Consider the following 9,310-nt stretch of genomic DNA (forward strand, 5'->3'; position numbering starts at 1 on the left):
TTGGACCAAATGCAGACGGGATGACTTGGTACGTCCTGGATAACATTAAGGCCATAACAATTGAAGAGAATCACAAAGGATGTTCTTCTGAGGAGAGGGATCATGAAGGTCGTTACCTTCGCTTTTGTTTCAGGAAGCCCTTTAAAGGTTTGGATCGGGAGAGGGCCACGGTTGGAAATTTTCAGTGTGTTTTGCTCCTGAATTGTGTGAGTAGGGGGAATGGACGGGAGTGGGTAAAGAGTTCTGGCAGGGATATTTCCCAAAAGGCAGTTGTATTGGTCCCGTGAACAACAATGTGGGTTGGAATGGTTTCATGCCCAGGGGAACACAAGAGGAGATTTGAAGTTTTGGTGATCGAGCGAGAATGTAAGCAAAGATTTAAATTGAAGACCGGAAAATATCGTATCCCAGAAACCAAAGGAAGAGAGAAGAGGCTATCAAAGGAAACAAGGATCACCACCATTACCACTGCCAAGGACAACATCGGTGACCGAATAGTGAGGGAGTGGCCACTTGCCAGACACTGTCGGGTAGTTTCCGTGTATCATTCTATTTAATCCTCACAAGAAACCCAAAACATTGTCCCCATTTTCAGAGAAGGGCGCCTGGATGTTGGAGAGTCCAAATCCCACTATTCATAAGATCTGGGATTCAGGGTAAGCGCTTGTGAAACGTATTGGTTTAGCCACGGGATAACCAGCTGATATGCAGTGATGCAGAATTTCAAGCAGGAGAGAAAGCTATTGGGCTTGGTGATTAGGAAGTCATTGGTGAGAGAAGCTTCACGTGTTGAAGTGTGAAAGAGTGGGAGGGGGCGGTGGGTCTTTGAAGAATCCAATGCATGCAGATCGCATGTTATTGGCTAGAGGGTGGATGAGGGCATAAAAAGATACTTTTTGCTGGGTGTGATGAGAATTGCTACTATATTTATTAATCATAATTTTGGTGGTTTGGGAATTACATGCAGATCCTTCACCCCGATGTCACTTAGAAATCAAAATATTTTAACCCCGCCCCTCCCCAAAAGCAAAGTTTTCTTTCATTTCTTATTGAATCATAAATAAGAGATTCAGCTATTCTAAGTCTGGTTAGACTGGGAAGTCAGGAGAGCTGCTGGTCAGTAGTGCTTGGAAAAACAGGCTCCCTCTCACCATGGATGTTGAATGACCATCGTCTGGTTAACCAAACAATTATCTAATCAAATTGATAATATCTAGTCAAAACAGAGAGCCTCTCAAACACTAGCCCAGCCATGATTCATATGTATGAGACTTCTCTTGTGGGGTGGACTGTTTTTGGCAACACCTTCTGGTTAAACCCGTCTTAGTGTATTAGAAAAACATTCTGGCTGGTTTGCTGACACTATGAGCCAATTACAAATGCCAAAATTGCTGTTGAATTGCTTTGGTATAAATGCCAGTTCTCTTCTGGGACTTCTGAAAAATCAGAATCCTTTTGGTATTCCCAGCTCTGCTCCTGACCCTTGGGAAACTGTCCACTTGGTCCTGGGGAAAGGATCTCACTTCCTTAGGATGAGATGAAGGAGAGAGATTGGAGACTGATTTCTAAGACAGCTGCTTGTTGGCAGGGGTTTAAATGAATCGGAAGATCTGGCTTTCTTGTTTCCTTGGATTGTGTGTTATTAGGGGAGAGGAACCTTTCTACTTCTGTAACCCCTCCTCCATTATCTGGAAACACTCCATGAAGAAGTGGAGGGCAAGTTGAGGGCATACTTTCCAATTAAACAGGAGGTTTCAACATGATGATGTAAATAACTAAATAATTATACTTCCCCAAGGCATTGTTAAACTTGTCCTTTAAGAAGAAGGCAGAACTTTGAGTTTCTTTGTTGATGAGACAAATTTTGTTTTAGCAGGCAAGCTTCTTGAGGCCAGAGACCAGGTCTTTTGGCTCTTCTATAGTTATAATAATCATTATTGCTGTTCATGAACTATTTCCAGGTCTTTCCCCTTCTGGGCACATGGTAGGATTCCACTTCCTGCTCCTTGTGGGTGGGCGGGGCCGTGAGGCTAGTCTGGCCGAGGAGATGAGAGAGAAAACAACAGGAGGCAGATTTTAGTCTACTATCATTTTGGGAGATTCAGTCTCCTATGATTTCACAATATACACAAATATTGAAACAATATATACAATATATAAATATATATACATATTATATATATACACAGTATATACAATATATGTACACAATAGATACATTGTACATCTGAAGTGAATATAATATAATATAATATAATATAATATAATATAATATAATATATAATATAATCAAGTTATACCTTAATGATAAAGTTAAAAATTATAGAAAATGATTTCGTCTCCTGTTTGAGATTCTCCAGAGCTTTCTTTTCTCCCTGGCATGGCAACCAGTAATATTCAAGATGGTGACTGTCTTATCCACTTGGGTACCTGGATATTTATGAAGAACAGGCTCCCCACCCAAGCCTCCTGCTAACTCTCAGTGGACATGTGGCATGAATGAGAAAAAAGCTTTGGTACGTTTAAGCTACCCCAAATTGAGATTCGTTTGCTGCAGCAGCATAAATCCCTATGAGTACGATGTAAGAGCTAACCTATATTTCAAGTCTATATTACATCTGTATTATTTATCTAATATACTCTTAGGGCTACTAGACTATAACCACGTTGAGGGCAGACATGGCATGGTGTCCATTTTGTATCTCTATCATCTGGCAGAGATACACAATTTTCTTTTTAAGATTTTATTTATTTACTTGAGAGAGAGAGAGAGAATGAGCGGGAGGGGCAAGGGGAGAGGGAAAGATAATTTCGAGTAGGTACCACCTGAGCATGGAGCCCAGTGTGGGGCTGAATCCCATGACCCTGAGATCTTGACCTGAGCTGAAACCAAGAATCACTTGCTTACCTGACTGAACCCCCCAGGTGCTCCACACAGTGTTTCTTTTTGTTTGAATTTTTAAATTTTAATTTTTTAAAAAAAAGATTGTATTAATTTATTTGACAGAGAGAGGGAGATCACAAGTAGCCAGAGAAGCAGGCAGAGAGAGAGGAGGATGCAGACTTCCTGCTGAGCAGAGAGCCCGATGCGGGGCTTGATCCCAGGACCCTGAGCCCCACATCGGGCTCTCGATCCCAGGACCCTGAGACCAGGACCTGAGCTGAAGGCAGAGGCTTTACCCACTGAGCCACCCAGGCGCCCCCACACAATGTTTCTTGTTGAAAGATATGTTATAAATGTCTGGATACCTGAAAAGATGGGAAACATGAGGAGAATGAGTAACTGAAATTCAGCATTTCTCCTAAATTTTATTTAAGCTAATCTTTTTAGCTTTTTTTCCTATCACGGCCCTTCAAAAGCATAGATTTTTTTTTTTAAGATTTTATTTACTTATTTGTCAGAGAGAGAGAGAGAGAGAGTGTGTGAACACAAGCAGGGGAAATGGCAGAGGGAGAAGCAGTATTCCTCCTGAGCAAGGAGCCCAGAGTGGGTCTCAGTCCCAGGACCCTGGGATCATGACCTGAGCCAAAGGCAGATGCCTAACAACTGAGCCACCCAGGTGCCCCAAAAGAATGGCTTTTGAGACTAAAATCTCACTAAGTGTATTTCTTCAGTCCCTTCACAATCTCTGCAGTCTCTAGTGGTATCATAGTTGAGTTGCAGTAAAATAATCATTGGTGCCAGGGGGAGGGGAGAGGTGCAGGGGAGGGGGGAGTTGAGAGAGAGCCGAACTGGTTGCTGCATGGTTGGGAATGAACAAGTTATGTTTCAAACAAAGGCGTTATTTCTCTTTTGGATGAGAGGTACACTTTCAAGATCCATTCTGGAGATGGAAGTGATCTGGTCTTAGGAACCCCAAAGATTTCATTTCAAATATTTACCACTCGTAGACACCCAACAACTTCTTCAGTGATCATTCATTTTTTCCAAATTTTGATTGGTTGGAGTCTGTCAGGGTCACTGGTTTGCTGGGTTGGAAGAGTGATAGGACAAGTCATCATGTATCCAATGGCTCTATTTGTAGCCCAAAGCTGAGAATCATCTCCATTAACTTACACAGCCAGGATGCAGTTCCTACCGAACCTTCTGAAACACTGACAATAACTGGCTCGAAGGCTCTCCAGCACTCCCTTTGAGTGAATAATAGCCTCGAATTTGCTGTGGCTCCCTCCCTGGCCTCCTTTAGGCCCCTGGCTGTGCGACCTGACATCCCATAGCCTCGCCTCTTGGATATATATACCCTTCTATTCTTCTGACAGAATTTATGACCCCAAATTATGTTATCTATTGTACCTGCTTCTTGGGCTATTGTCTACTGTCTTTTCCCCATTAGAGTGTAAACTGCAGGAGGGCGGAGGGGTGATTTGTCCTGTCCACTGCTTTAACTCTGGTACCTAGGACAGTGCCAGGCATGCTCTCACCACCCTATACAAGCTTATTCAAAGAACAAACAAATGAATGAGTGAATGAATCCATCCATCCATGAATGGCTTGAATTACAGAATTCATGTCTTGATAGAAGCAAAAGGAAACCTAGACTTTTCCAGTCCAAAGCGATATCTATACCTGTATCTATCTATATATGTTTTAAAGAATTTATTTATTTGTCAGAGAGAGAGAGCTCAACAGGGGGAGCAGCAGGTAGAGGGAGAAGCAGGCTTCCTGCTGAGCAAGAAGCCTGATGTGGAACTTGATCCCAAGACCCCTGAATCATGACCTGAGCTGAAGGCAGATGCTTAATCAACTGCGCCACCCAGGTATCCCAAGTCCAAAGCCTTAGTGATCAGCCCTTGGGGGTCATGTCTAGGATCCCATAGGTTTGTGTTAGAGCATTTGTGATTCACAGTCTGGTGTTATTTCCATTTCAACACGCAAATGACCACTCCGCAGCTGGCGGAGGCTGGGTAGGCGGGAGGAGGTCTTTAGCGGGTCCCATCTTCCCAGTGCTGCCCAGCAGGCCATGAGCAAAGATGGTGACGAGAGGTATAAGGAGGCGGGAGGGGAGGAAGGAGACAGGTGAGGGCAGCAAATGGTGAGGACGATTAAGAAAGAAGCGTACTTTTTCTTTTATTTCCTTGCCATCACAAACTTAGCGTGCCTTTCCTTTTCCTTGTGGCTCTTTTTAAAATTACGAGCTACTGCGTATTTTAAATGAGCTTTCTGTTATGTCATAAATATTCAGACCAGGAATGGTAATTGTTCCCTGTGATTAATTCTGCTTACTCGGTAAGTTGTGCAAGGTTTTTACTGGAGGGCACGTCTTTTATGTTTTAATGTGACTCACGTATAATACAATTTGTCCTCGACTGCAGTTGAGACCGTGGCGTTCGGGTAAGGGCTCTTGGGGTCTTTTTCTCTGATGGCCGTATTTGGAAGTACTTAAGTTGGTTGGTTTGTGTTATCCTTCCCCAGGGCTGAGATGAAGGTAATTGTTAGGGCTCAGGGCCAGAAGTTCCTCCTGGCTGCTCGGGTCGCATTGGTCTGAGGTTAATGGAGAAAAGCGCCATGTTGAAGGTTACAGCATTTTCCTTTGCTTCCATTTTAATGATACTTGCCTGCCAGTGTTTTCTCTTTGAAGAGCAATTTAATAAACAATCACTGGCGTTTCATGTCGAGGGCAAGATGTGTAATGGCCTTCATCTCCCCAGGAGTTCTTCCTCAACATGGGACTGGATCAAGCCCCTTGCAGTGAGTGGGGAAGTGCTGAGGGCTCGGGGTACCACGGGTGTCCTCCTCTTGCCCAGGAGGACAATGGGCCCAGGATGGGGGAAGGGGCCGTGTTCCAGAATGATTCTGGACTCTGCTGACATTTCCCTTGCTTTCAAACTATTTTCCGAAGAAGTCAAACGTGAGCCTGTAATCACACTCCTCAAGGGAGCTCTGAGGGGGGCAGGGGACACACGGAGTTCTGGAATGTCATCTTTGGGGGGCTGTGCATTTCTGGGTAAGAAGGAAGCTGAACGGCTGAAGGGCTTTCCTTGTGGACGATGGCAATTGAAGCTCGGAGTCTTGACGAGGAAGACTTTCCGAACGGTGCTTATGAGGTGCCCACATGAGCCGGATGCTGTTCTGGGTGTTATACAAAGCAAGCCCAGGCAAGGAGTTGCATTGCATGCACCCATTTTTTATTAAAATCACATGTAAATTTACACAACTTGTGAGGGTGGGCCTCTGGCTCCAGTGAACAAGCCTGAGTAGGGCTGGGCCTGGGCACCCACACTGAGAAGTGAGGAGCTGGAGCCCGGCTTCTCCTGGGTTCTAATGAACACCAGCGAGGCTCTAGGAATGATGTGCCGAAGTGGGGAGTGCCCCAAGGGAGACGGCGGCCAGCCACCAGGCTGTGGATGGGATGGCCATTGGTCATTCACCTGCGGGACTGTGCGAGGCCACAGAGACCCACAGAGTTGGTCTTCAAGACCATTGCAGGGACCATTTCTGTAGGCTCGGAGGCTGGCAACATCTCCAATGTGGCAAGCCACCGCTCTTTTTTTTTTTCTTTGGCACGTTTGTATTAGAGAGAAAGTGTAACCAGACTTCACTGTTTCGGGTTCTTTGGTGAACAGGGGGTTTGACTTTTACCAGCAGGGAGGGCTGGCTGTGGCCAACATGCAAATGCTTCTCGGAAGGGACGTTGATGGGCGCACTGCTCTGGCAGCTCACCCACGTGGTTGATCGTGGCCGTTTCTGTGGTTGTTGACATGCATGCTGAAACTTTCTACATCCTGTTTATTTTTTAAGAAAAATTCCACCACAACAAAGTGATAGTCTAAGCTTTAGCCAGTGATATGCTTATTATAAGTAGCAATATACGAGTTAGCGCAGGGTGATCGCACAATAATGAGCGTGGCCCCTTGTTGATGGTGGAAATGAGTTGTGACTTATTGGTATGGAAGCCGATGTGCCCAGTGCATGTTGGGGATGGGGCTGGAGCTGCCAATGGTCTCCTGGAATAGCTTTATAGAGTTAGCCTGGAGCTTGTGTAGATGGCCTGGGTCTCAGCCAGTAAAGGCTGGCTGGTAGTTTCTTTGGCTTAGCCAGGCACAGCGTCCAATATAGAATAAAGAGTTAGGGTCAGGGTGACCTAACCTTCTTCCATCCTCAATTGCCATCCCGTCACTCATTTCTCTGCCTGCGTATACACTCGGAGATTGTCCTCTAAGACTCTAATTATATGGAAGAAGAAGAATGTGTTTTCAGCTCTTTTTTTCTGGGGATGAATCCATTCTGATTTTTGTGCATTCTTCTAGAGCAATAGTGTACAATCCATGCACCTGGGCTAAATGGAAGACAATCTTGTTGAATAAGAAAGTTCTTAGGAGAGTCATAAAATGCTGAGTTTTCATGGCAAACCTGAGATCACTGGGTCTGGTAGAGATAGGCACTTGGGGAAGGATTCCAGAACTGTTTACCGGGGTTCTAACCCCATCTCTGCCACTTACTAGGGCTATGGCCTTAAAGTGCTGGACTTCTTCATGCCTCCACGTCTGCATCTGTAAAATGGGCCTAGCATTAGAACTTACCAAAGGCAAGTTACCATGAGAATTAAATGAGTATAATATGCAAAAAATACAGGCACGTACCTGGCATATGTAAAGACTTGATAAAAACTAGTATTCTTCCTTAATCCAGAACCGAAATAGGTATAACTCCTTCCCTCTCTCCTCTGTTGGCTAAAGTCAATTATATTATAGATAAATGTGTATTGGGCCCCAATGTTCTTCCTGAGGAGTCATATTTACCGGGTTTGCCAAAAAAGAAAAAAAAAATCAGTACAAATCCTCATGCTCAGGGAGGCAAACAAACGTCTGTTGAATGAGGAGCCCTGTGGCTCCTCCTCCTCCGGGACAGACGGTTCCATTCCATGTCAGGGTAATAAAGTCAACGGAGGAAAAAATGTAGCTCACCATATTTGTCTGGCAAAGTGGAAAAGACAGAACGACTCAGGGTTATCACACAAAGTATTTGCTCTTAAATATAGTTGTGTATCAGAAACAGCAGAAAAGCAGAATAAAAAATACCAGTATCTGGACCACCCCCCCCAATCCCAGATTGTGTCTGTGATGTGACCTGGTACCTGTACATCCAAGTTCTCCAGATGATTCTGAAGCACAACCAGGTGAGAACCACCGCTATAAGCAATTCTCAATGTAACAAGTGAGTGAGTACACAGTCCAGTCCGGTTTAGGTAAACAGACCTGAACGCAGTGTCCTGAACAGAGAACCACGTTCCCGTTGAAATCCACTCTTCCTGTTAATATGTCTCATTATAAAATTAATGATTTTCCTCTCTGTCTGGAGAGAGAGAGATTTGGCAAGAGGAATTTTAAAGAGATCAGGCACTGATTTGGAAGTTACAGAAGTCAAAGCCTGGGCTGGTTGTTCCTTGCAGGACTCGTGCTATCAACCGGGATGCAGTGTGAATTTCGTGAGCCGTCAAAAGCGTGCTGGCACCGGGCAACTCACTCAGTAAATATGAGTGGAAAGGGAGCCCGGAAACCACGCAAGTAAGTCTGTGATGGCCGGTGAGTTCTGAACTTTCAAGACACTTCCGTGGGGTCCCGCGGCCTCCCACGCTGCCCTGCTCCAGTGGCCCTAGTTGCATGCAGCTGAGTGAGGGCTGCACCTAATGAAGGGCACTGGCTAGCCCTGCTGGGACAGGTCATGTGCTGATGGTCCCCACTGAGCACGTGCCTGCCCTCACCCAGCTGGAGTCCAGCGGGGCTTCTCCCTGCTCTCACTCCCCTCCTCCCCGATCTCCGCCTTGTAGATTTTGGTAAGAAACTCACTATAAACAGTTTCCCTTTGAGAGTTCCAAATTCATCGATGGCCATGATCATCCAAAAAGGTCCGTCAATCCAAAGTTCATTCCTTGGCCCTGAGATGGGATGGTTGGGATCGTTTTAGGTCATTCAACCCCCCAACTAAGAGACCCTCTTTGAAAGGAACTCCTTTGGGAGGTGGCTTGCCTGTGTCCCTGCCAGGGTTCTTCCGGAGCCTTCCAGGCGGCTCACTGCAGTAAGCTGGAGGCCACCACCCTCATTGGGTCATGTTGACTGAAGGTGCTTGTTTCTGTCTCCATGCAGTGGGTGGCAGGACACTGACAGGACAAAGCGTGTTGTAACTGACCACCAATGGAGCAGGCTCTGTTCAGGGATTACGGTTGCCGTGGGAACCAGCTTTGCTGAACTCACCACAGCAAACATGGAATGAATGGCTGGGTCAACACCCCAGATAAAAAGAGGGTTATGCAACTGTTTGCTGAACCCTTGGCAGGATTTTTTTTTTTTTTTTTTTTTCTGGACGTTTCCC

General features: G+C 45.4%; 1 long non-coding RNA gene across 3 annotated transcripts; it reads right to left on the reverse strand.

Annotated features, from left to right (window-relative positions):
- Positions 1–893: 893 nt before the first annotated feature.
- LOC309869553 lies at positions 894–9,093 on the reverse strand. 3 transcript variants are annotated; one of them, XR_014314256.1, is made up of 4 exons: positions 7,582–8,015; positions 7,441–7,491; positions 7,088–7,272; positions 894–2,035 (listed from the first exon to the last, which is right to left on the reverse strand). It is a non-coding gene; the product is annotated as an uncharacterized lncRNA (long non-coding RNA). The 3 variants fall into 3 exon arrangements; XR_014314257.1 differs by lacking the exon at positions 894–2,035 and adding an exon at positions 8,788–9,093 and having other exon boundaries at positions 6,105–7,272; positions 7,582–7,914; XR_014314258.1 differs by lacking the exon at positions 894–2,035 and having other exon boundaries at positions 6,105–7,272; positions 7,582–8,013.
- Positions 9,094–9,310: the final 217 nt, after the last annotated feature.

Source organism: Mustela nivalis (genome assembly GCF_964662115.1).
Source record: "Mustela nivalis genome assembly, chromosome: 7".
Classification (NCBI taxonomy): Eukaryota; Metazoa; Chordata; class Mammalia; order Carnivora; family Mustelidae; genus Mustela; species Mustela nivalis.